Source organism: Felis catus, chromosome D1, assembly GCF_018350175.1.
Source record: "Felis catus isolate Fca126 chromosome D1, F.catus_Fca126_mat1.0, whole genome shotgun sequence".
NCBI classification, from domain to species: Eukaryota; Metazoa; Chordata; class Mammalia; order Carnivora; family Felidae; genus Felis; species Felis catus.
The window spans coordinates 585,500-612,874 of NC_058377.1; the positions used below are offsets into that span (position 1 = coordinate 585,500).

At 39.3% G+C, this 27,375-nt stretch overlaps 1 long non-coding RNA gene across 4 annotated transcripts in view; it reads left to right on the plus strand.

Annotated features, from left to right (window-relative positions):
* Positions 1 to 2,313: 2,313 nt before the first annotated feature.
* The window catches only part of LOC123380302, a 60,710-nt gene continuing 35,648 nt past the window's right edge, over positions 2,314 to 27,375 (plus strand). For 2 of the 4 annotated variants that reach the window (XR_006585834.1, XR_006585833.1), the window contains exon 1: positions 2,315 to 3,726. This is a non-coding gene — a long non-coding RNA (uncharacterized LOC123380302). Of the gene's footprint in view, positions 3,727 to 15,504; positions 19,474 to 27,375 lie in introns of those variants that run through there. The other 2 variants (XR_006585836.1, XR_006585835.1) reach the window with 2 other exon arrangements.

The window sequence follows — 27,375 nt, forward strand, 5'->3', positions numbered from 1 at the left end:
GAGAGAAGGGATGGAGTTGCTGGCCCCAAGAATACTTTCATTTCACCATTACACTCTCGCCTGCAGCTGATTTAGCATTTGCTGCCAGCTCCTCACTGCCCACAACTTAACCTGTAGAATGGAATCTTTTTTTTTTTAACGTGTATTTATTTTTGAGACAGCGAGAGAGCATGAACGGCAGAGGGTCAGAGAGAGAGAGGGAGACACAGAATCTGAAACAGGCTCTAGGCTCTGAGCTATCAGCACAGAGCCTGACGTGGGGCTTGAACTCACAGACCGTGAGATCATGACCTGAGCCAGTCAGATGCTTAACTGACTAAGCCACCCAGGCGCCCCTAGAATGGAATCTTTTAGAATACAGGAATGTAAAATACATCAGGATGAAAAATAGAGCCCTCTTTATTTATTTTTTTTAATTTATTGTCAGGTTAGCTAACAAGCAGTGTATACAGTGTGGAATGAGCCCTCGTTAAACAGTCATTGTATTTTTTTCTCCATTGCATTTCATTGCAGAAGTACAGCAAAAATAAAAGGTTCTTTGCATTTTTATTCAAAAAATAAGTCGTTTCTATCTAGGTATAGGTGATGCAGTGAGCCATCACAGATCTCAACAATCCATTTAAGTGGGTCTTCAAATCCACGTGATGAGATATTTTTCTTCTAGTTTCTTTTTCACTAACATCTTCTGCCTCTGGAATGTGAGCAGGGCCCGTTAGGAAAAGTTTCCTTTGCGTCCTCTCTCATCTGTTCCTGCTGCACCTCCCTTCTCCTCCCCCTTCTCTCTAAAGTTAAAATCTGCCCAGGGCAGTTGAGAAGCATTCCTCATAAAATTCTTATATTAGTTATATTATTACAAAAAACATGTAAATGTAGAAGTGAATGTGTTAAGTGTAGCCTAACCAACATTATGTTATAGAAAAAAATATAGATAAAATAAGTTCATCCATCATCTCAATACCTGAAAGTATTACTAGTTATATTTTGCGGTGTTTCCCTAATCTTTTATATAAGCATATAAAATGGAAGTGTATTGCATATATTTTTTGAACTTTGTATTCGTTCAAAATATGCCATGAATATTTTAATCTATTAAGTTAGTTAAATACATGGCATAATATTCCATCATATAGATATATCATGATTAATCTTATACCTTCTTGTTAGATTCCAGGTTAGTTAAATGATGTTATATTATAAATAGTGCTGAAGTAAATAGCATCTTAACTAAATCTTGTATATATTCCAGTTTCTTAAACACGGTTTCCTAAAAACGGAATTACTTGGTGAAAGGTATGAATATTTTTAAGATGTCTGCAGCTTGCCCCATATTGCCCTGCAGGAAGCAGGTACTGATATACACTGACCCAGGCAGTTCACAGAGTACAAACCTTACTTTACCTTCACGGCACTGGGCATCATAATTTTTTAAGCTTTATACCAAATCCAAAAATAAAAATTTGGTAACATTATTTTGAATATTATTGTTTTGATTTTTAGTGAATTAGAATATTCTTATAGTGAAGTACTCAAAGATATTTTTCTTTACCTGTAAGGATACATTATATATTTGCGTTAGTTTTTGCTATAATTTGTCCTTTTCCAAATTGGTAGCTCACATTTTGATTGCCTGTATCGGGTTTTGTATACAGAGATGTTTAATTTTATGTAGTTGAAATATCTTTTTTTTTATGTTTTCCTATTATCTCAAGAGGCCTTCCCCATCCCACATCAAATTAAAATACACTCCTATGCTCCTTGGATTATTTTATGTATACATGTAGCTTTCATCTCAAAACCGTAAGGAATATCTTTAGGTCAAAGGATTCTGTTCCAACAACTACTACTTAGACAAAACCTAAATGTTTTAAATATCTCACTTTAGGGGCGCCTGGGTGGCTCAGTCAGTTGAGCGTCCAGCTTTGGCTCAGGTCATGATCTCACAGCTCATGGGTTTGAGCCCCACATCAGGCTCTGTGCTGACAGCTTTGGATTCTGTGTCTCCCTCTCTCCCTGCCCCACCACTTCTCACGCTCTCTCTATCCCTCACGCTCAAAAAATAAATATTAAAACATTTTTTTTAATATCCCGTTTTATTATTTTTTTTTATTTTTTTTTTCCTTTTTTCAACGTTTTTATTTATTTTTGGGACAGAGAAAGGCAGAGCAAGAACGGGCGAGGGGCAGAGAGAGAGGGAGACACAGAATCGGAAACAGGCTCCAGGCTCCGAGCCATCAGCCCAGAGCCTGACGCGGGGCTCGAACTCACGGACCGCGAGATCGTGACCTGGCTGAAGTCGGCCGCTTAACCGACTGCGCCACCCAGGCGCCCCCCGTTTTATTTTTTAAATAAAGTTGTCATTTATTTTGAATAACACATTTTCTAAAATCCAAAAAAGTACCATTTAGAAGACAGGCATATCCTATCTCAGAAATTACACCAAACCTGAAAGCTTTAGAAAACTCCAATAATCTCCAATTTGGTGGCACGGAATTGCATTTGTTTTGTCCTTACCAACTGCAACTGCCACTCCGTAAGAAGAAAGTGGCACAACCAAGCTAATGTGCAGACTGTGTTGTGTTATCCTGGATGTAGACAATGTCAAGTAAGGTGTCGGGAATGTTCTAACTGAACAGCACAGAGGAGCCCTGAGGAGGAAGGTGCTAGACGATACTGAAGAGGAGGCTGAAGCACACTGCAGAAACAGGTATTTTCATTTACTGGAAGCAGTGCACTATATATTCTTTTATTTTTTAAGTTTATTTTTTGAGAGAAAGAGAGTGAGTGGAGAGGGGCAGAGATGGAGAGAGAGAGAATCCCAAGCAGGTTCCGAGCTGTCAGCACAGAGCGCCACATGAGACTCAGTCCCATGAACTGTGAGATCATGACCTGAGCTGCAGCCAAGGGTCAGAGGCTTAGCCTACTGAGCCACCATGTCTTTTGGGTGTGTCTGAACTGGTTGAACTCCTTGGCTAATTTTCTTTGATATTAAACTTTTTCGTGTTGCTTACTTTGTACACGGTCAGTCATGTTTTACCTGAGAATGTCGTCCAGCCGTCATGTGGGAAAACACACAGATCTGTTCTGTTTACCACGTAAGCTAGTTGTGTTGTGAATAAAACCCCGTGTTACACAGCTACTGAAGATCACAAAACCGTGATAATACTTCACTGAGCTCACTTTGGAAAACCAAACAAGTATTTATTTAGCATCAAAAATGAAGTGGCATGGTCAAAAAAAAAAAAAGAGGAACATTCAGATGAAAACTGAAATATTCAAGCATTGAAATTATGTCTTTACAAAGTAAAACATCTGCCTAGCTGATGTTGATGTCTAATTTTATTCTGAACATTGAGCACTGCATAGAAGTAGCCACATTTCATATTGATATTCACTTCATACTTTCTGTGAGAGAAAACCTGTAGCAGTCTGTGGTTCAGTTTGGATATGCTCTCTTCATCAACTCCACTTCACCTGCTCCGTGGACTAATCGCAAGCTTACTTTCTTGCTGTAAAGCTCACAGGTGCTCTCTGAGGCGGTTGGACATCCCTCCCATGTGCCTGCTCTGCAGCCCCCTCAAGTCCTGTGCCAAACGAGAATGACTGACTTCTTTCCAAACACATTTATGCAGGTTGTACTTACTGTGTAATTAACATATAATTTCATTAAATATTAGGTAAACGGTGAACTATCAGCGTGAAAAGAAAATCGTTTCTCTGAACAACTCTGTGAGTACTTTAGAAAAACTCAATAAAAAAAATTTTGAGGTGAGTCCTGATGGCTCAGCTGATTGAGCATCTGACTGGCTTTCAGCCCAGGCCATGATCTCACAGTTCATAAGTTCGAGCCTCACATCGGGTTCTGTGCTGACAGCGCCAAGCCTGCTTGAGATTCTCTCTTCTCTCTCTACCCCTCCCCACTCACATGCGTGCTCTCTCTCAAAATAAATCAACTTAAAAAGATTTTTGAAGGTAAAATTGCTGTTGATTTGTCACGGGGAAGATGACTTAATAGAGAACAAAATCATAAAAATCTTTATTGTGTTGCAGTGCCGAATTCTTACTTGACTTACAAGAAAGTAGGAATAGGAGATGCGGACACTGCATGGTGGGGGAGATTTACATGAGAATTTGGAGAGCTGGCCCAACCCACGTGCTCTCTTCCCAGGACCTGGAAGAGACTACAGTCTCCCCATCAGCCCTACATCAGGACCACTAAACAGAAAGTTGCTCCCCATCCTGCACGCCTGTTGCCTAATAGAAGCCAGTGCTAAGCCATCTCCAAAGGCCCACTCTTATTCTCTGTCTGAAGAACACCATCACTTGTAGGGAGGGACGAAGGCACAAGAGCCCACAACTAGCCAACCAGCAAACTGCTAACTTGTTCGCATCTCTGATCCCACTCAATGTAGGGCCAGCAGGAGAGTGTCGTCCTCATTCTAGTGATAAAAAAAGGGGGGAGGGGCCAGGAGCAGGTACACACAGCCATGGACCCCTGGCTGAGATGTGGTAGGGTCTGGGCTTCTGACTCCAGAGGCTGGTTCTCTCTGCTTCCCCATTTCTTTAGCAATCAAATACTAACTTCTATTACAAAATACCAAGTTAGAGGAAATTTGACTTCTCTCAACTTCAACCTTTGAGTCTGGTATAATGAATTTTAAATGAGTCCACTAGTCAATAAAAGATAAGAAAGTGTTTATTTTTTTTATTTTTTACTGGAGAGAGAGAGAGCAAGAGTGCAAGCAGGGCAGCAGCGGAGGGAGAGAGAAAGAGAGAATTTTAAGCAGGCTCCACACTCAGCACAGAGCCCAATACGGGGTTCAATCCCACAATTCTAGGATCATGACCTAAGCCAAAACCAATTGTTGGACACTCAACTGACTGAGATACCCAGGTGCCCTACTAAAATATTTATAAATCAATTGAAAGAAACATACCTTCAAAACAGCTATCCCATAAATTTTCAAAATTCACAAGGGTAATCTTATAAAAGAATGTATTTACTTTTAAAGTTTTAAAGTAAAAATGCTTTAAATAATATAGACAAAACAATGACTTTATGGCTAAGAATTTTCCCAATATCCCATTCCAATAAAAAGACAGTTTTTTAAAATTCTGTATGCTATATAATATTGAATGCATAACCTCATTATATTATCTGAAACTTTGTCTTCAAAAATGGTATATACTTAAGTGCATCCTCAAACTCTCTCATGTTCCTCTACATGACCAAAGAAGCATCTGCTCTAGAACTTTTGTCTTACTTCTAGTTAAACTTGTCAGCATTGATTTTAATATCACTAAGACCTCCATTGCTTACTACTTCCTGCTTTGACATGATTTTTCCTACTGTCCTGACGTAGACTGATTGACTCATTCATTCATTCATTCATTCACACACTCATCAACTCATTAAAACATTCACTTAGCAAATATTTCCATTTCTTCTAACACTTATCACTCTTCTGGACATTGAGGATGCAGTGTTAAGGAAGTCTCTGTTTCCTTGGGCAGTGTACTGTCTGTATTTTCCAGCCTCTGAAAACTGCAAGACAGAGGACAGGAACAAACAACTGGATCTGGACAATTAAATAAGGACAAAATAAATGCAAATTATTTTTGAGCCTGGCGTCAGAATCCTCTCAATGATCCTTAACATGCACCTTCTTCCTCATCTCCTGGATGGATATAGGGATCCAGCAAAGGACTTTGAGTTCCTAGGGATGGTGAAGCCACCAGGCAGAAAGAATCTGGGTTCCTAAAACACATGGAAGATCAATTATCCAGCAACCATTACATGAGTGAAAAACAAACATGTATCCTAACTGGTGCTGCCATTATGGAACCCGGCACAGGGTCTCCTTAAAAAATTAAAAATAGACCCACCATATGATCTAACAGTTCCACTTCTGGATGTATCAGTCTGGAGGATAATAAGACTGAAACATGTTTTTCAATTTAGTCTGGTTCCTCTTGAATCCCTGAACAAAGCTGATTTGTAGAGATGGAATATTCTAGGCATAGGCTTTTTAAATTGTCAACTTAGACTTTGACATACTTCAATTTATTACTTTTCAACCATAAAGTTGGCATGTTTGCTTAAGAATAACAGTCCTCCTTTTAATCTATTTATTAATGAAATACACCACTTTCCTCTGGGCAAAGCTGCAGCATGGGCTCTGAAATCTAAGCAGTGATTTGACATAATGTAATTACCTGTAGTCAGCTTTAAGAGGAGACTAGGTAGTGGAGACAGACTCTTGCATCTGTGGGCAGGACACATCAAACTCCGAAGGTTAGCTTTTAAAGAAAATTTTAGAAAGTATAATATGACAAAGTCATATCAGCTTAACATACAGACCTCACACAAATTCACACACACACACACAATGCTAGTGAACAATAGGGGTTATAAAACTACCTAGAATCTTAGAATAAAGTTCAAAGGTGATAATATGGTACTCCTAGTCTTGTTGAAGGCAAAGAGGAAATCAAAATGCTTAGGATTGGGGAGGTTTTCTAGAAACTACCCCTTTTATATATTATTGATTAGAGTTTAAACTGGATTAACTTTTTTTAATAAAAATTTATTTTTCTTTTTCTTTTTTATTTTTTAAGTAATCTCTACACCCAATCAGTGCTTAAACTGAGTATTCTGAGATCAAGAGTCACACACTCCACTGACTGAGCCAGCCAGGTGCCCCTTGGATTAACTTTATAAAGGCATATTGGGGTCTCCTGGTGGGTGGTTCAGTCAGTTAATCGTCCAACTTCAGCTCAGGTCATGATCTCGCGGTTCGTGAGTCCAAGCCCCACATCAGGCTCTGTGCTGACAGCTCAGAGCCCGGAGCCTGCTCCAGATTCTGTGTCTCCCTTTCTCTCTGTCCCTCCCCTCTCCCCTCATGCTCTGTCTCTCTCTCTCTCTCTCTCTCTCTCTCACACACACACACACACACACACACACACAAATAAGCATTAAGAATTTTTAAGTTTCTATTTTTTATTTATTTTTTTTATATGAAATATATTGACAAATTGGTTTCCATACTGGGTGATGGGTATTGAGGAGGGCACCTTTTGGGATGAGCACTGGGTGTTGTAAGAATTTTTTTTAATTAAAAAAATTTAAAGGCATTTTGACGGTATTTTTTATTTTTTTTTTTAAATTTAAAAAAAAATTTTTTTTTAACGTTTATTCATTTTAGAGACAGAGAGAGACAGAGCATGAATGGGGGAAGGTCAGAGAGAGAGGGAGACACAGAATCTGAAACAGGCTCCAGGCTCTGAGCTGTCAGCACAGAGCCCGACGCGGGGCTCGAACTCACGGACCGCGAGATCACGACCTGAGCCGAAGTCGGTCGCCCAACCGACCAAGCCACCCAGGCGCCCCAGACAGTATTTTTTAAAAAGTATATGCCCTTTGACACAAAAACTCCACATCCAGAAATATAACTTGTATAGACACGTGCAAAATGTACATTTTCAGAGATCTTAGAGCACTCTTACTGAAACTGATAGTTCCAGGCCTACATGGTCGATGTTTTCCTAGTGTGCTTAGAGTTCATCACCTGTGTGTAGGGCCTCTGGTAGACCTCTCTCAAAAATAAATAAACATTAAAATTTTTTTTATTCAAAATACTATTCTAATGGAATTTTTACAAGCATTACATTATAAATTAATATATGAGTTGTCTTTTATAACACTTAGCATTTCCATTCAGGAATGTGGTATACAGCATAATTTAATCACTTCTATCTTTTAGGGCCCATGGTATATTTTTTCAAATCCATCTTGCTAATATAATATTAAAGAATAGAGTAGGGGCACCTGGATGGCTTAGTTAACTGTCTGACTCTTGATTTCGGCTCAGGTCATGATTTCACAGTTCGTGGGATCAAGTCCTGTGTCAGGCTCTGTGCTGACAGCCCAAAGCCTGTGTGGGATTCTCTCTCCCTCTCTCTCTGCCTTTCCCCCACTCACATGCACACATGCGCGCGCTCTCTCTCTCTCTCTCTCTCTCTCTCTCTCTGAAAATAAATAAACATAAAATTTTTAAAAAAGTGAAGTATAGAAAGGCAATATAGAAAAGCAAATAGGTTCATGTAAACAGACATACACACATTGCACAATATATACCCACCTATGTAACAATAAAGATTTGCGTTAGCACCTGAGATGTTTTCTGCACTGCTTGCTAGTCATTGCTGACATATTGGAAGCCCACTGGCTCATGTATGTTTATTTATTACCAGCTTCATTAGTTGGGGTCATGGCAGAAAAGTAAATGGCACACTCAAATGGATAATTGATAAGAATTTTAAGAAAAGTCTCTTGATGAAGGCATGAGCAAGATTAAGAATGTAACAAGAGGTGATAAGGCGCCAGGGACTGGCAATGATGGGAATCTGTTACCTTAAGCAGCCTGCAGGAGCAGAAGAGTGTTGTGTTATGTCTCCAGTGCCCGGTGAGAGCCATAGCCATGGGGAAGACCGCCTGAACAAACCCATGGCCTCCCAGGGAATAAACAGTAAATACCACGATCTCATTCTGCTTCTACACACTGCTCTCCAGCTGACGCTTCCTATTTGCTGAATCCAACCAGATGTCAAAGAGCAGAGGTGGTGTGTTTTGAAGAACTCAGCCTCCCTACCGGGGAGAAAGGTGCAGAAAAGGACACAGCGCTCTCAAGACCTAGAGAGAGCAAGGGAATGAACAAAGCATGGCTTTTTATTAGAATTGAGACCCATGCATCTGTAAAAAGAGTGAAGAAGATTTACACATCTTGACAAGATAAATACTGAAAATAGTGAATAAAATCAGGTTAGAAAATACAAGTTCAGTAGGCTACAAATCATGTGTGTTTATTCTAATGACTTATGAAGACCCAGAAAGCAACAATATTAACTTCATGTACATGAACCTTATTAAAAATAATACCAAAAAGTAAAAACATGGAAGGGGAAAATATATACTAACTTCAGGGTTGCCTCTGGGACTGGAGAGAGTGAACAGCATGGGAATGAGAAGGCTTTCACTTCTGTATCATTTCATTACATAGACATGTTATACTTTCTAAAATCTACGTGGTGGTCATGAATTTCTGTTAAACTTTCTCTTGACTTTTTCATATGATTTTAGTACTTCATAATTAACTATAAAATTAAATGTTGGTGCAGGAAGGAGAGAGCGAAAGAGTAGTCACCTTAGAAAAGGCAGCGGCGTATATTTCTGCAGGTACAGATCAAGGTCTGAGTCAGGACTCCGAACTGCAGAGCAGAGAGTGTCTTCCTGTGTTCCTCCAGCACATCTGGCCCATCGGCCCAGCCTGTGTGTCCTTCTTGGGCCACTGTCATCTCCCTCAAAGTCAGAGGACTTGCAACCACATTCTGGTCTTAAGTTTTCCTAAGCCTTAGTTTTAAATGGTGCTGACACTTTTTCTCCTTTCCTGTGACTTGGTTCTAAGAAGTCATAGGGGCGCTTGGCTGGCTCACTTGGGGGAAGTGTGCAACTCTTGATCTCAGGGTCATGGTTTCAAGCCCCACATTGGGTGTAGGGAATACTTAAAAACAAAATCTTTTTTTTTTTTTTTTTAATTTTTTTTTTCAACGTTTTATTTTATTTATTTTTGGGACAGAGAGAGACAGAGCATGAACGGGGGAGGGGCAGAGAGAGAGGGAGACACAGAATCGGAAACAGGCTCCAGGCTCCGAGCCATCAGCCCAGAGCCTGACGCGGGGCTCGAACCCACGGACCGCAAGATCGTGACCTGGCTGAAGTCAGACGCTCAACCAACTGCGCCACCCAGGCGCCCCAAAAACAAAATCTTAAAAAAAAAAAAAAAAAAAGAAATCCAAGATAACCTGCATTGGCTGCTGGTAATGATGGTTGGCACTGTTTTAGACTGAAGCTCGTAAGAATGAATCAGTGTAAATGAATGAGTTTGTGTTAAGGTTCTGAAGGCATTGTAGTTTATCTGTGTTCTGTTCTCTTCCTTCATAGCCTATAAATTCCTGTGGGGCACAAAACACTTTTCATTTATATGATTTATTTTTGTGTCTCAGCACCTGGCACAGTGCCTGACATCAATCAGAGAAACACTTGTGTTCAAGCTATAGTGAAAATTTAGGAGTGTGGAGCATTGCACGGTAAGAGCAAAATCAAAAGAAGGGGACTATAGGAAAATAATTTGGGGAAAGGCTATATCTAACAATGAAACACACTTAATACTAATTAGGACAACATTTATAATACATTTATCCTGCGTGTGCCTTGGTTATGAGGTACAAATGCTATTCTATAATGGGTGCAGGTGTGGACTTTAGCTGTTGCCCTTTCCTTGATTTTGTTTTAGTTTCTTTACTTTCCTAAATTTGAAACTAATGGAAACTTGATAAAAATAATACAACAAGCACTTGTGTAACCTTTACCTAGAGAAGGGTCCTTTATACCTGTTTTCCCCATGGATTCAGCCAGTGGATTATGCATTTGGTGTGATGGTCATGCCCCCTTAGTCTTCTTTAATATAGATGGGGACCCCCCCCCAAACACACTTTCTAAATTCTTCATGACATTGGCATTTCGGAGGAGTTCTGGTAATTTGCCTAGCAAAACGTATCTCCATCAGGATTTGTCTGATGGTTTCCTCACTTTTAGATGCAAGTTAAATATTTTTGGCAAAAAATGTCGTTTAGATGATTTTGTGTGTCTCAAAAGATGTTTACATCACTGCAGGGAAAATATAATGTCAGTTTTGTTCCAATATTAATGATGCTAAATCTGATCACTTGATGAGGTTAGCATTACCACAACACTCCTGTGAAGATAATTGCTTTCTGTTTGTAATTAAAAAGTAATCTGTGGGGTGATGTTTGACACTGACTGTGCCGTTATTGCAGTGAATCTAGCGTCCATTGAAAAATCTAGTTTGAATTAATTATTACATAGGTTTTGCAAAATAATGATTTTCTAATTCTATCACTCATTCTACATTTAGTAGCTGCAAGAGTTTTCCCTGAACACACAGCTTTACTGCTGTAGTCACAGATTCTGGTTCTGCCTTCAGTGTGGGATAATCCATTACACTGTTATGATTTTGTTGCTCAGATTGCCTCACGTCTCACCAGGAGGAACTCCTTGGCCTCTGGATCATTTTAACGCACCGCCGTAGATTCTTGAGCACTTCTTTGCTTTCTGACCCAACAGTGTATTACAGGCTGTCGTTTTACGTTCCCTTCTCCACACCTGGAGACGGCCTTTGCTCCGGGGACCCTGGTGCCTGTGCCTGTTAGTAGGGCCATGATTCAGATCTCAGGGTCGCTGCAATAGACATGCTCACAGCGACATAGCAGGAGGCCACGTGGGCCCCACCACCACTGCCTCCATGCGCCTCCACTGCAGTAACTCCAGTGCATCTTCTGACAAGCAGTTCAGCTTCCCCTCAACAAATTCATCACACTGCGGTCAGAGTGACCTTTCCAAAAATCACACCCGTTCCTGTCATACCCAGGACAGAAGCGTGTGCATGGGTGCACCCAGGCACCGCATGATACACTTAAATCCATTTGATGGCTGCCTTTTGGGGTAGGATAGACACCAGAATCATTAGCATCATCAGAAAGACCCCGCATGGCCTGTCCTTCCTGACACTCCAGTGGCTTTGGGCTACTTTACCCCAGTGCCACATCAGTATGATTCATATCTTTATAAGAGGAGGAAATTTAGACAAACATGAACAGAGGGAAGATGGTGTGGAAAATAATGGAGAAAATTACCACGTGTGAGCCAAGGAGAGGGGCCTGGAACAGACCCTGCCTTCAGGCCCCAGGAGCCCTGCAAACACCTCGACCTCAGATCTCCAGCCTCCAGACTGTGGGAAAGTAATTTCTGTTGCTTCAGCCCCCAGTCCATGGTCCTCTGTCATGGCAGCCTTAGCAGATGAATCACTGCCTTTCCACCTTGTTAGCTCACAGCATTTAGCACAGGGCATCTCACACCACAGACACTTGATAAATGTTTTTTTGTGTGACTTGAATTAATCACCACGTTATAGTGTATGGCTTCCCACTTACAGTGTAGATACTGTGGCCTTCAGAACTGACTTCAGGGGCACCTAGGTGGCTCAGTAGGTTAAGTGGCTGACTTTGGTCCAGGTCATGATCTCAAGGTTCGTGAGTCTGAGCCTCCCCATTGGGCTCTGTGCTGACAGTGTGGAGTCTGCTTGGGATTCTCGCTCCTTCTCTTTGCATGTTCCCCACTTGTGCTGTCTGTCCCCCCCTCCCTCCCTCTCTCTCTCTCTCTTTCAAAATAAAGACATATAAAATTTTTTTTAAAAAAAGGAAGCATCATCTACTTCTTAGCAAGTTTTAAGTGTCCAGTATTGTTAACAGTGGCCATCATGCTGTGCATTAGATCTTCATAACTTATTCATCTTGCATTACCGAAATTGGTACCCTTCGACCATCTCCTCATCCCTTACCTACCCCCTCTGCCTCTACGAGCTTGACTATTTTAGATTCCACACATAAGTGAGATCATCTCAACAAAGTTGTTTAAAAAAAGAAGAAAAAGTGGCACGATCTGATCTGCCACCTAGGTTTGAGAAAGCAGACATTGGTAACTGATGATTTCTCTCACTTTTTTTAATCCTTTAAGGATAGTCTAGGATGCTTCTGTGTTCCTGTGAGTCCGTGTGGCCCTAACAGGCCAAATTTTCCTATAATTATTCAAGAAAATGTTCTAAAGTCCATTGGGATAACATCAGTTGGCTTGCTGCTCTCACAACTTGCCTGGACGGATCCACTCCACTTGAAATATCGCAAATCAACACTGTTCTTACTTTGGGGAGAATGGCGTCTCCTGCACTCAGGCTAGGCTCCTGCTCTGTAGTCAGAGGTAAAGAATGTACAGGGGCTCCCCAGGTAACACACCCCAGCACACCCAAATGCCCTTTCCTGCCCATGTCCATGAGCATGCCGTATTCCAGATTACTTCACTTTCGGAGTTGCTAGATCGTATTCCACCCCCAATTCACCCCCATGATTTTTATCCCCAGCTGGGACAACTTCCCACCCGCTCCCATGAACCATGAGACATTTACCCCCACAGGAGAACCATCACCTCTTCCTCCCTTAGGTCCAGTCGTTTGGGAGGTAAAAAAAAAAAAGGACAACAGAGATCTTTAGGGAGTTTTCTACGGCAAATTAATTACTTCCTACTTTTTATATTCAGGGAGAAGTACTCCGTGATTAAAAATAAGTGGGAAAAAGGCTCACGTTCAAAAATAGACACAGCTTTCCCTCTGCACCGATATGCCCTTTGATAAAGATGTGTGTTCATTTTCTTTCAAAAATCCCATGTCCTGTGACTGATTTCTGAGAGAATGTGGTGTTACAAACTCCAGGTGGGTCACAGCCCAGTAATGATACCAGAGTATAAACCATCATAATCCTTCCATTAAACTTTGAGCAATCACAATACCACCACCAATGATAGTGAAAGAAAAGCCTTTTTCTCGAGAAGCACAGACCATTTATGGGAATGTGTGAGCTGCCTTTCAGTAAACACAGACACGTGAGTCAGCCATGAGCTTGAGCCTGGGGGCAGGGGAGAAGGTGGCTGACAGCAGCAGGTTTCATGACCCACGGGTACATGTTGTGTACATGTGGTGGCCCTCACCATGAATATTTCGACCCATTGAGGCTGTGATCTTTTCTCTGAAAATGAATGCTGGCTTCTAGATATCTCATGGCTCAGTTCATAATAGCTATATTTGTGCATTTAATTTATGGTGTTTCCTTCGATCATCCTTTAAAAACTCTTAACTAAATTACTACCCATCAGGTATAGCAGATGCCACTGCCCTGTGTCTCGTCCCCACAGCTGCAGCTGGGATGACCGGTCTGGGCCAGTTGCCAGCACCCCATCTAAGGCATCTCGTCTCCACTTGTGCACACCAAGTCCTCTTCAGAGGCAGAGAGCTTGCTCAGCCCTGCACAGCACAGCCCAGGAGGGTGGGGCAGTGATGGCCAGAGCCACGATAACCAGCGGGGCGTGGGACCAGGCAGAGAAGTGCCCTTTAGATGCACAGTCCCAGGCAGCATTCCCTATGTTTCTCAGACGTTTTTGCAAAACTGCGCCGGCCTCGACTTCAGGGACTCCTCATGATGTGGGTCTTCCTTTCTGCCTAGCTCATGGGCCCCCTCCCAGTCAGAGGACCTGCTCCCAGCTTCTGGTCTCAGCCTCTGCTTTCAGGAGAGGCCAAAGACAACAAATACCTTCAAGTCTAGTGTCATCTAGATGTGAAATTTAGATACGAATCAAAGGCAGTGAGAGCAACTTGGAAAAAGTGTCATCTAACCGTTAAGCACTTTGTCAGTTTAGCGCTTACCAGCTTACCACTGCTGAGCGCTGTTGCAGGCACTGGGGACCTGCTCCAGGAAGTGGCTATTAGAAATAGCAATTCACTGAGTTAATATTTGTAAAGCACTTAGCACTGTGCCTAATATATATTAGGTAGTATGTGCCAATTAAACAAATAGAAAATAGATAAATGGACTATGTCCTGAGTATCTACTGATTATATCTCCAGTATAAAACCATCTCTCAGCTTTTCAACAAACTCCAGCAGTCTTTTTAATTAAACTTTTGAGATAATTAGACATTCAATAAAGTCGTAAGAAATAATAGCAGAATGACCACATGTGCCCTTTATCTGAATAGCATAATTTTAATTACAGTGCTAATCAAAATAATTCAATTTCCCTATTTTCTTTTTTCATTTTGCCTGAAACACAGGGTCCAGTGCTTTTTTATTGAGGTGAAATTTTCATAACATAAAATCCATTTTGAAATGGCATTTAGTGCATTCATAACATTGTGTGACTACCCATTCCAAGTTCCAAAACATTTCATCAGCCAAAAAGAAAACCCCGAACCCAGTAAGCAAGCACTCCTTGTTCTTCCCTTCCCCCAGCCCCTGGCAACCATCAACCTATTTATTGTCTCTGTGGATTTACCTGTTCTGGATAGTTCATGTAAATGGAGCCATGCATTCTAAGACCTTCTGTGTCTGGCTTCTTTCACTTAAGCACGATGGTTCTGAGATTCACCTACATTATAACATATACAGATACTTCATTCTTTTTTATTGCCAAATAATAACCCATTGTATATACTTACCACGTTGGTTATCCATTCATCCACTAATGGACATTTGATTCTTTCCATCTCTTGGCTATTGTGAAAAGTACTGCTGTGAAGATTCCTGTACAAGATTTTGTTTGAGTACCTCTTTTCAATTTTGGGGTGGCGAATATGCCTAAGGGTGGCATTGCTGGGTCATATGGTAATTCTATGTTTAACTTTTTCAGGAACCACTAAATGATTTTCCATAGTGGCCGCACCATTTTACATTCCTACTAGCAGTGTGCACAGGTTCCAATTTCTCCACATCCTTGTCAACATTTGTTAATTTCATCTTTTGTAGTAGTAGTAGTAGTAGTAGTAGTGTAGCCAACCCAGTGGGTGTGAAGTGATATTTCATTGTGGTTTTAATTTGCATTTACCTAATGACTAATGATGTTAAGCATCCTGTCATATACTTGTTGGCCATTCATGTATTTTCTTTAGATATATGTCTATTCGGCTTCTTTGCCCAAAGTTATCTTTTCACTTTCTTGATAATGTCCTTTCATGCACAAAAGTTTTTAATTTTCATGGCATTTAGTTTATTTGCTTTTTCTTTTGTTGTTTATGCTTTTGAATTATCTAAGAATTCATTGCCAAATCCATGGTCATGAAGCTTACCTCTTCTTCTAAGAGTTTTATAACATTAGCTCCTACATTTAGGTTGTTTATCCCTTTTGAGTTATTTTATATAGTATGAGGTAGGAGTGCAACTTCATTCCTCAACACATGACTACCCGGTTGTCCCAGCGTCATCTGTTGAGGAAACTATCCGTTTCCTTTACAGTGGTCTTGGCACTGCTGTTGCAAGTCAATTAACTGTATGTGTGAAGATTTATCTCTGGGCTTTTTATCCTGTTCAATAGATCTTCATGTCTATCTTTATGTCAGCACCACACCGTTTTGATTACAGTAGCTTTTTATTAAGTTTTGAAATCAGGTAGTGGGAGTCCTCCAACTTTGTTCTTTTTCAAAATTGTTTTGGCTCCTTTCAATACCATGTGAATTTGAAATTTGGCTTTCCTATTTCTTGAGAGAAAAAAAAAGACTATTGGAATTCTGATAGAGATTACATTGAATCTGTAGATCACATTGGGTAATACTGCTATTCTAATAATATTAAGTCTTCCAATCCATTAAGATAAGTTGTCTCCATTTATTTAGGTCTCTAACCTTGATTATATTTATTTATACCTATTTATTTTGGATGCTATTGTAAGTGAAAGTTTTCTTAATTTTGTCTTTGGATAATTCGTTGCTAGTGTATGGAAATAAACTGATTTTTGTGTACTGATCTGCAGTTTTTTAGAATTTGTTTATTAGCTGTAATTGTATTTTGTAGAGTATTTAGGATTTTATATATATAAGATCATGTCATCTGTGGAGAAAGGTAGCCTTACTTCTTCCTCTCCGATTTGTATGTCTTTTTTTCTTTTGCTTGCCTAACTGCTCTGGCTAGAATGTCCAGTATAATGCCATGCTGAAGTGGCAAACATGGGCATTCTTGTCTTCTTCCTCATCTTATGAGGACTGCTTTCAGACTCTAACCATTCATTATGTTAGCTGTGGATTTTCCATAAATTCTCTTTGTGAGATTGAGGAATTTTCCTTCCTCCAAGTTGGTCAAGCTATCTTTATCATGGAATGCTGCTGAATTTTGTAAAATGTTTTCTTACATGAATTGAGGTGACCATGTGGTGTTTTTTTTCTTAATTGTATTAATGTGGTATATTATATTGATTTTCATATATTGAGCCTCACTTGAATTTTGAATACATCTCATTTGGTCACAGTGTATAATGATTGTAACATGCTGCCTGATTCAACTTTATTGAGGATTTTTACCCATATGTTCATAAGGAATGTTGGTCTCTAGTTTTCTTTTCTAATGATACCATCATCTGGCTTTGGTATTAATGCTGGATCTAAGGCAGGATAGGATATAGCTGGATAATATTTTTAACCCATTCTGCCAATCTTTGACTTTTAATTGGAGTTAGTTCATTTACATTTAAAGTGGTTACTACCAAGGAAGGACTTCTGACATTTTTGTTTGTTTTCTATATTTCATCTTTTGTTCCTTAGTTCCTTCATTATTGCCTTCTTTTGTGTTTAGTTGTTTTTTATAATGTATCATTTTGATTATTTTATTTTATGTATAATTTCTAGTTATTTTCTTACTGGTTATCCTCTATAACCAGGGCTGCTATAACTCTGGCCCTATACAGCTCTATCCCACCCCTTTATGGCATTGTCATCATGAATTAATCTTTGTATGTCGTGTAACCATTAGCATAGATGATAATTTATGTCTTATGCATTTGTCTTTTAAGTCATACGGGGGGAAAGCAGAGTTACAAACCAAAAATACAATAAAACAGTTATGCTATCTCTTGTATTTACCTATGTATTTGATTTTACCAGTGTTCCTTATTTCTTTGTATGGCTTCAAGTTCATTTTCATCTGAAGAACTCCCTTTAGTATTCCGATAGGGCAGGTCTACTAGTGATGAACCACTTCAGCTTTTGTTTATCGAGAAATGTCCTAGTTTCTCCTTCATTTTTCAAGTATAGTTTTGCTGGATATACAATTTTTGGTTGGCAGGTTTTTTTTTTCTTTCAGCACTTTATATATGTCATTCCATGCCTTCAGATTCCGTGGATTGTGCTGAGAAATCAGCTGTTAATCTTGAGAATCACTCATATGTAATGCCTTTCTTATCGCATTGCTCTCAAGACTCTCTGCCTTTGACTTTCAGCAGTTTGATTTTAATGTGTCTCAGTATGGTTATCCTTGTGTTTGTCCTCCTCGGAGTTTGTTGAGCTTCTTGGATATGCAGATTTTTGTTCAAATTGAGGGAGTTAGGGACCATTATACTTCAGATATTCTTTCTGTCCCCTTCTCTATGTCCTGTCTCTTGGGACTCCTATGATGAGTATGTTTGCATGCTTGATGATATCCAAAAGGCCTATCTTTTTCCATTCCTTCTTTCTTCTCCCCACCCTGCATAATTTTAGTTGATCTGTCTTCAAGTTTGTTGGTTCTTTCTTCTACCTACTCAAATATGCTATTGAAACCTACTATTGAATTCTTCATTTATGTTTCTGTACTTTTTAGGTCCAGAATTTCTGTTGGGGTCCTTTTTATATTTTCTGTATCTTTATTGATATTCTCTATTTGTTGAGACATCATTTTACTGGTTTCCTCTATCTCTTTGCCCATGGTTTCCTTTAGCTCTTTTAACCTAATAAGTCAGTTGGTTTAAAATCTTTGCTTCATATGACCACTGTCTGTGCTTCCTAAAGGACAGTCTCTGTTGACTTCCTCCATGAATAGGCTATACTTTTCTACTTTTCTCTGCATACCACATATTTTTGTGAAAAACTGGATATTTGAATATTATGATAACTAAAAATCAGATTCTTCCCCCTCCTCAGGTAATTTATTTTATTTTATTTTTGCTTGTTGTGGTTGTAGTGGTTTGTTTCTTTTATTATTTTTCTAAACTATTTTTGTAAAGTCTGTATTCTTTGTTGGGTGTAGTCTCTGAAGTCTCTCTGTTCTTTTGGCTTGTAGTCAGCTAGTGTTGTGGAAGTTGTCTCGAATACCTAAATGAGAGGAAGGAAAGGGAAAGGCTGAAAGAGATAGGAAAGGAAATGAAAGAAAAAAGAGCCTCTCCCAACGTTTGCAGATTAGTTGTCTAAGTTTAGTGTGTAGCCAGGCTATTTACAGCTCTGCATTAGCCTGCACTTTGTGAGAGGTGAAAGCTCCAGGTGTTCTCTGGTCTTTCTGGGCATGCATTCTGCCCTGGGCATGCACATGGCTTTCTAGATTCCCTGGTGTATGCAGACACTTTGCAATACCCTAATCTCCCAAAGAAACTCTCTCCCCAGTTTCTCTTTCTAGACTGTTGGAGTGTCAGGTGTTTTGTGTTGATTTGTTTGTTTGTTTGTTTTGCCTCAAATTCAGTCTCTGCCCCAGAAGTAGCACATTTGTTCATTTGCCTTACAGTGTTTCCAAGGAATGCCCTCTACATAGCCACTCTTTCACTGTGACAGAGCTCGAAGTCAGGTGGAACAGAAGCAACCACCCTACACCAGCCCTTCAGATAGTCTCCAGATGGGTCAAAACAGACAAAACACAGTTCTTTGAGGATATTATCTTTTCTGCTTCCAGAACCAGAGACTGGAGTCTACCCTGGGAACTCAGGCTGCTATCTTCAAGATCATCACTAGGCCAGGAAGGGAAGTGAGACAAGAGCAAGCAAAATTCCACAAAGTTTTCCTTATGTGTAAGTTGCACTCCCCACCACCACCTTTTTTGTACCACATTTGCTTGCTTTCTGTCAACCTTTGGCTGTTTTCCAGAGTTCTGACAGAATTGCTTCTGAGAGTTTTTGCTTTATTTTTTGTTATTTCTATGAGGGATGGGCTTTTGGAGTTACCCACTCCATCTTGTTTGCTGACATCACTTTCCCTGGTAGTTTTTAAAAATTTCATCCTTAATTTATAGAAACTTTCAGAGAGGTAAAAAACTGGTAAGAAGTATTATCACCAGCCACCAGATAATAACTTTCATCACAATGTCTTGACCATATCTATTTATACAAAATATATTTAAATATGTATTTAGAAATGTTTGTAATAGATGTCAGCATCATTTGTGAAAATGCACATACCCGAAGAGCAAAAGCAATTTCAATGGCATGGGCTTCCACCTCTTTAACACTATTCCATTTATATATAGGCTTATGTCAATTCCACACTCAAAATCCCACCACTTTCTTGGAACAAAAACCTACAGTCAGGGCTTGGGATGATGGCAGAAAAACACTCTGCCCACTTTAACATGAAAGGACATCGACCAGCTGCCCATGGTCGGCAGCAATGGGTGAGAGAGGAGCAGTGAGTCAGCAGAGTCTGTTTTCAGCCTGTGTGCCCTGCCTCCCTCTCACCAATGCGTCTACTCATCCCTCTGGAATCTAGATCCAAGTGAAGATAAGCCACCGTAATGAAGTTTGAGAAACACTCTCATATGCACTGATCTCTCTTTCCTCAACTTCTAGAGAACTTAGTTCTAAAATTTATTTTTGTTTTTTATAAAATAATGTATGTACCTAAAACTCTCAAATGATAGTAGGGTAGTACTCTTTAAAGATTGAGTCATTGAAGGCAGAAAGAAAGGAAAAGAAAGGGAAGGGGAGGGGAGGGAAGGGAAGGAAAAAAAAAACTATTATAACCCTATTATAACCTTTTACTTCTGTACCCTTCGTGAAGCTAGACAAGTGGGATGCATTCCCAAAGTACCCCGATATCATCTTCCTTGATAGGCCCACAGACCACCACCTTAGTCATGAGTCTCCATATTCTTAATAGTTTTCCAGCTCCTGTTGTTTTCTAAAAATAACATAAATGACAAAATTATAAATGTGTCATCAAGGCAAAAAAGTCATCAATTTCTTAAAAAGGCAAGTTCATACTACATATCTATGCTTTTCCTCCATTCCAGCCAGTCCAAGCACCTTAGACTCACATACCTATATTTGAGAAAACAACATGTTTTCCAATTTTGCTTCAAATGGTTGAAGTATTTTCAAAATATATAATAAAGCAAATAGTTGGAAAAATGTATGTACCAGGAAAACGTTATTTAGGGAAAAGTATCAAGCATCACAAGCATCTTTTGGTTTTTGTTTTGTTTCTGAGTCATGCACAATTAATAACCTGTCCAATTGTCTTTTTTCCATCTGAGAGAGATGTTGGGGTCATAGTGATATGGAGGTTGGAATACTCCCTAGTATGGCCAGGGGAATAAATCTGCACAGTGCATATGATAATAAAATATGGATTATGAAAAAATGAGTAAAATGCGCTCACTTATAAAAGTGTTCTTGGTCTTTTTTAAACAAGAAAAGGACAAGAAGCAATTAGTATATCTTCAAAGCAAGAATCAAAGAGGTAATGAAATCCTGTAGTTGAGGTTCTTAGCTTGTTATCAAGGGTTTTTTTAACCCAAAGAGATGAGAACATGTTAATCAAATTAATAAATTAAAGTTTTCCACACTTTGAAGAGTGGAATCGAAAAACTCATCAGTCTGTGCCTTGTAATAAAATTCCTATGTGTTAATGCACTTTAAAATTATACATTAGTGTTTTTTTTAATCTGACAGTTTGATTTGCGATGAAAAACATTATTCCTGGTTTCGTGTGATTTACATGATGAACAAAGGATCTGCGGAGCTCTCCTTCAGAACCACTATGTCCACAAAGTGGTGTTCTCCCTTGAGAACATATACAGAAACTTAAAATAATATCCAGAAAAATTGAGGCAATGGTAGGCATGAAATGGTTAACTAGTATTATGTATTATTTGCGGTGTTTTTGGTTTTTTTTCTGGCAAAGATTTGTAATGTATTCATCTTCTCTATAGTTTTTGTTTATGGTTCTTCAGTAGGCCGTTAGTCTCTTTGGATGTTCGTGCATTTTATGACTGAACAAAACAGTATGTGCTGAAGGTATATTTATTTTAATGAAGATAGGCTGCAGATTTAAGTGACTCTAAATGGAGCCTTACAGTCATCTTTTACATAAAATTGCTCTACCTAAGATCACTGAAGTCTTCCTACTTATCCAATAAAAGCATTTTCAGTAGCAGTCCTGGCAGTATTGACCAGCTGAAATTTTTTCCTTAGCTTCTCCAGTGACACTCTCTACCAGTTCTTTACCTGCTTCTGCTCTCTTAACCTCCCTGTTGTCTTCAGAGGCTCCCCTTCCTCCATCTGTTCCTTACATATTATTGCCCACACTCCATATGGAGTTAAATATCAAAAAAAATCTTTCAATGTAGGGGGAAAGTGCTAGAAGAAAATGCTAGAAGCTACTTAAAAAATTTTTAATGTTATTTATTTTTGAGAGAGAAAGAGACAGAGCATGAGTGGGGGGGGGGGGGGGGAAGGGCACAGAGAGAGACACACACACACAGAATCTGAAGCAGGCTCCGGGCTCCGAGCTGTCAGCACAGAGACCGACATGGGGCTCAAACCCAGGAACTGCGAGATCATGACCTGAGCTAAAGTGAGACACTTAACCTACTGAGCCACCCAGGTGCCCCTATACAAAGCCACGTTAAAATGGTTGCGTTTGAGGTTGTAGATATATAGGTAATTTTTCCTACCTTCTACCATTTTCCAAATTTACTTCACTGAAAAAAAAAAATACGATTTTTTTTAAGTTTAAAGAATAAAGAGGAATTCCCCAAGTTCTATTTCTTAATGTTTTTGTCTTCCTACTATATGTGTACTCCTCTGATAAATGCACTTTTCCTCTGTTTTCTGTCAAATTTGCAGCAACAAATTCTAAGTCTACATAAGTTGTCTCCTTTCCAAAAAGTGTGCCCAAAAACTTAATGTGTGAAAGGAAAGTAAAAGATATATGTACATTTAGGGAAATTTACACTTCCAAAGAGCTCAAATTTGTTAAGCAAAGTCAAGCCAGGTGTCTCTCCTACTCCTACATGGATCTACACATGGGTCATAGGGATCAGAGCAGGGTATCTCCAGCTTAACATCCTTTGAGCACCTGAAAGAACCAAAAGTGAATACATCTTCATTTTGTCAGTCTTTTCAAAGAACAGTTTCCTGCTCTCATTGATATGTTGTATTTTTTTTTTAAGTTTCTGTTCCATTTATTTCTGCTCTAATTTTTTAATATTTCCCTCCTTCTGCTGGTTTTACATTTTGTTTGTTCTTTTTTCTAGCTTCTTTAGGTGTAAGGTTATGTTGTTTATTTGAGACTTTTCTTGCTTTTTCAGCTAGGTCTGTATTCCTATATGCTTCCCTCTTAGAACTACTTCTGCATCCCAAAGGTTTTAGATGATTGTATTTTCATTTTCATTTGTCTCCATGTAAGCTTCCATTTCTTCTTTGATTTCTTGGTTGAACCATTCATTGTTCAATAGCATGCTGTTTATAACCTCCATGTATTTGTGCTCTTTCCAGATTTTTCTTGTGGTTGATTTCTAGTTTCACATCATCATGGTCAGAAAAGATGTATGGTATAACTTTGATCTTTTTCAATTTGTTGAGATTTGTTTTGAGGCCTAGTATGTGATCTTTCTGGAGAATGTTCCACGTGCACTTGAAAAGAATGTGTATTCTGCTGTCTTATGATGAAATGTTCTGAATATATCTGTTAAATCCATCTGGTCCAGAGTGTCTTTCGAATCCATTGTTTCTTTGTTGATTTTCTGTTCAGATGATCTGTCCAGTGATGTAAATGGGGTGGTAAATCCTCTACTGTAGTGGCATAACTATCAAGTATTTCATTTATGTTTGTTATTGACTATGTATTTGGGTGCTTCTGTTAGGTGCATAAATATTTACATATATTAGATCTTCTTGTTGGATTGTCCCCTTCATTAAAATATAATGTCCTTCTTTGTCTCTTGTTACAGTCTTTGTTTTAATATCTAGCTTGCCCAATATAAGTGTTGCTACCCTGGCTTTCTTTTCGTTTCCATTTGCATGGTAGATGTTTTTTTCCATCCCCTCACTTTCAATCTGCAGGCGTCTTTAGGTCTGAAGTGAATCTCTTGTAGGCAGCGTATAGATGGGTGTTATTTTTTTTATCCACTCTGTCACCCTGTGTCTTTTGAGTGTTTAGCCCATTTACATTCAAAGTAGTTGTTGACAGCTATATTTATTGCCATTTTGTTATATATTCATGGTTGTTTTTGTAGTTTTTCTCTGACCCTGTCTTGTCTTGCTCTCTTTCATGGTTTGTTGGCTTCCTTTAGTGGTATACTTGGATTCCTTTTTCTTTATTCTTTGCATATCTATTACTGGTTTTTGGTTTGTGGTTACCATTAGATTTGTATATAACTTCTTCTACATATAGCAATCTGTATTTGATGGTCACTTAAGTTTAACCCACTTATTATTCCCCACCCCCACCCCACAATTTAGGTATATGGTGTCATATTTTACATCCTTTTATTTTATGGATCCTTTGATTTTTTTCAGGAATACTTATTTTTATACTTTTGCGTTTCTACTTTTCATACTCTCACTTATGGTCTTTCTTTTCCACTCAAAGAATCCCCTTTCATATTTCTTGTAGGACTAGTTAGTGGTCATAAACTCCTTTAGTATTTTTTTGTCTGGGAAACTCTTTATCTCTCCTTCTATTCTGAATGATAGCCTTGCTGGACAGAGTACTCTTGGCTGTAGATTTTTCCCTTTCAGCACTTTGAATATATCCTCCCTCTCCCTTCTGGCCTATGAAGTTTCTACTGAAAAATCCACTGATAGCATGGTGGGGTTTCCCTTATATGTATCTGTCTTCTTGTCTCTTGCTGCTGTTAAATTCTTTTCTTTATCACTACTTTTTGCCATTTTAATTACTGTGTGTCTTGCTGTGGACTTCCTTGGGTTGATTTGGTTGGGGATATCTCTGTGCCTCCTGGATCTGGATGTCTGTTTCCTTCCCTAGATTACAGAAGTTTCCAGCTATTATTTCTTCAAATACATTTTCTGCCCCCTTTTCTCTCTCTTCTTTTCCTGGGATCCCTGTAATGTGGGTGTTATTGTGCTTGATGGAGTCACTGAGTTCCCTGAAACTGTTCTCAGTTTGCATATTTTTTTCTTTCTCACCTGCTGAGCTTGAATACTTGCCATTACTGTCTCCTAGGTCATTAATACATTTCCTCTGCTTCTTCTAGCCTGCTATTTATTCCATCAAGTGTTTTTAATTTCATGTGTTGTGTTCTTCATCTCTGATTGGTTCTTTTTTAACTCTCTGTTAAGGGTCTCACTGATGTCCTCCCCTTTTTTCTCCAGTCCAGTGAGTATATTTATGATCATTATTTTAAATTCTATCAGGCACGTTACTTATATCTGTTGTGCTTAGGTCTCTTGCTATGGTTTTGTCCTGTTCTTTCATTTGGGACATAGTCCTCTGTCTCCTCATTTTGTGTAACTTTCTGTATCTGTTTCTGTGTGTTAAGGTCAGCTACATTTCCTGCTCTTGAAAGTAATGGTCTTAGGAAAAGAAGGCCTGTAGTGCCCTGCAGTGCAGTGTCCCCTGTTCCCCAGAACCTGGAGCTCCAGGTAGTGTCTCCTATATGTGTTGCATGTGTTCTGCTGTTGAGTCCTGGCCTCTTTTTTCCTTCAGGCTAGCTGTCTTTAGAGGCTTTCTTTGCCTTTTGTGGGCAGTGTTTGGTCCCCAGCTGGGTGCGATGTGTTTTAACGTGTGTTCTGGTCTGCTTATGCAATGAGACCTGCCACCACGGCTACTGCCAGAACCAAGGCCCTGCGAAAGGCACCAGTCAGGAGATGTGCTTTGGCCAGGTTTATGCAGGTCTTCTGGAGGATAGGACCTGCAGCCCTGGGACCGAGACAAGCCTGACTGAAAGGGCAGATGCACCGAAGCACAGAGGTTGGGGCTTGGTGTTATCAAGTTAGGTAGTGAGCGTTGGCGCTGCTGGTTCCTGCAGGTAGCTGCATGTTTATGGTGGGAGATGGGGGGGAAATGGCACCTGCCAGCTCCTTTGTTCCCAGAGGGTCTCTCCTAGACATGCTCTGAAGTGAGTAAATCACTCTCCCTCTCATCTGCCTCAGGCATTTTTCAAACTGATGCTTCTATGCTGTATCTCCGGAGACTGTTTGTTGTGCTGTCTCTAAGGATGGGGGATCAGCTTCCTAAGACCCTCTGGGTTCTCCCAGAGCCAAACCTACTGAGTTTTTTAAGTTCCAGATGTTAAGTCCTGCTGGTTTAAGAAATCACAAAATTCATCCCCCCTCACTTTCAAAACCAAACATTCTCTACCTTTAGTTGTAGAATTTGCTCTGCCAGGTCTTTGGTTATTGTCCAGGTTATTCACCCTGATGTGCGTGTCATCTGGTCATATCCATAGGGCGAGGTGAACTTAGGGTCCTCCTACTGCACCCTCTTCCAAGTGTCTATTTTGTTTTAGGGTGATATTTCTATATTATAAATTTGATGAATAATTGGCTTTCACTAAGTATTTGCTGAGTGCTTGAATTCGAAATTGGTGAAAATCACTATCCCTCATCTCAAAATGCTTAAAATATACCTGGAGAAACAGAGACTGACAAACTAATCTAATTTTTCCACTTAAGCCATTGTACATTTATATTTTTTATTACTTTCTAAAGTGATCTTGTTGCACTAAGATACTTTGTATTGAAAATCATTTTAACTAAACTCCTTAATAAGTTGATATTTTAACAGGAAATAGTCATAGTATGTCATAGTAATATATTTAATTTTTTTGTTTGTTTACTTATTTTGAGAGAGAGAGTGTGTACATGCAAGTGGGAGTGGGGCAGAGAGAGAGAGGGAGAGAGAATCCCAAGTAGGCTCCACACGGTCAGTGAGGAGCCTGACGTGGGGCTCGAATTCACAAACCGTAAGATCATGACCTGAGCCGAAATCAGAAGTCAGACACATAACCAACTGAGCCACCCAGGTGCCCCATAGTAATTTATCTAATTATTAGGATCTAATGAGGGAAAAACCTTGGCACACTCAGTATGTTATTCATGAATAGGTACCAGTCATGTTAAAGGGTATGGACAAGGGTTTTACTGTGATACAGTTGAAAGTCTTGGACTCAGTCTGCCACGTGGCTTGTGGTAGTAGAGATTTCTGAACACAAATATACCTGCTCTATAGCACTGAGTGGCATAATCTCTTAAAGCAGCTGCTTGGGAAGATCCTGACTTGTTCTAAATAACTGATGGTTAAATATGCAGAAAAAAATGTTCTGTAAATGGTTATTAATTTTTTTAATTTTCTTCTTACTTACTTGGTTTTTATATGTATATAATATTCCATTGATTGGCCCAACAGAATAATGTATCAGGAGCCAGAGCCTTGCTAAAAAGGATATTAATGTCACCGGCAATGGTGACGATAAAAGAATGGTCCGTTGAGGCTCAAAAAATGAATAAATACATATATACATAGAGAGATTCCAGCAAGTACATCTTTCTACTATTAAGCTTAAAGTAGCAATTTACTTTTACAATGACCACCTACTGCTTTAAATTCCTCTCATTAATTTAACTTTTATAAAACTTGTAGTTTTGTTTTAATTTGTAAATTTGTGTTTGATAGTCCTAAGAAAGCTCAAGTAGGAAGGGATTATAATTTCATGTGTGTACATATTTAAG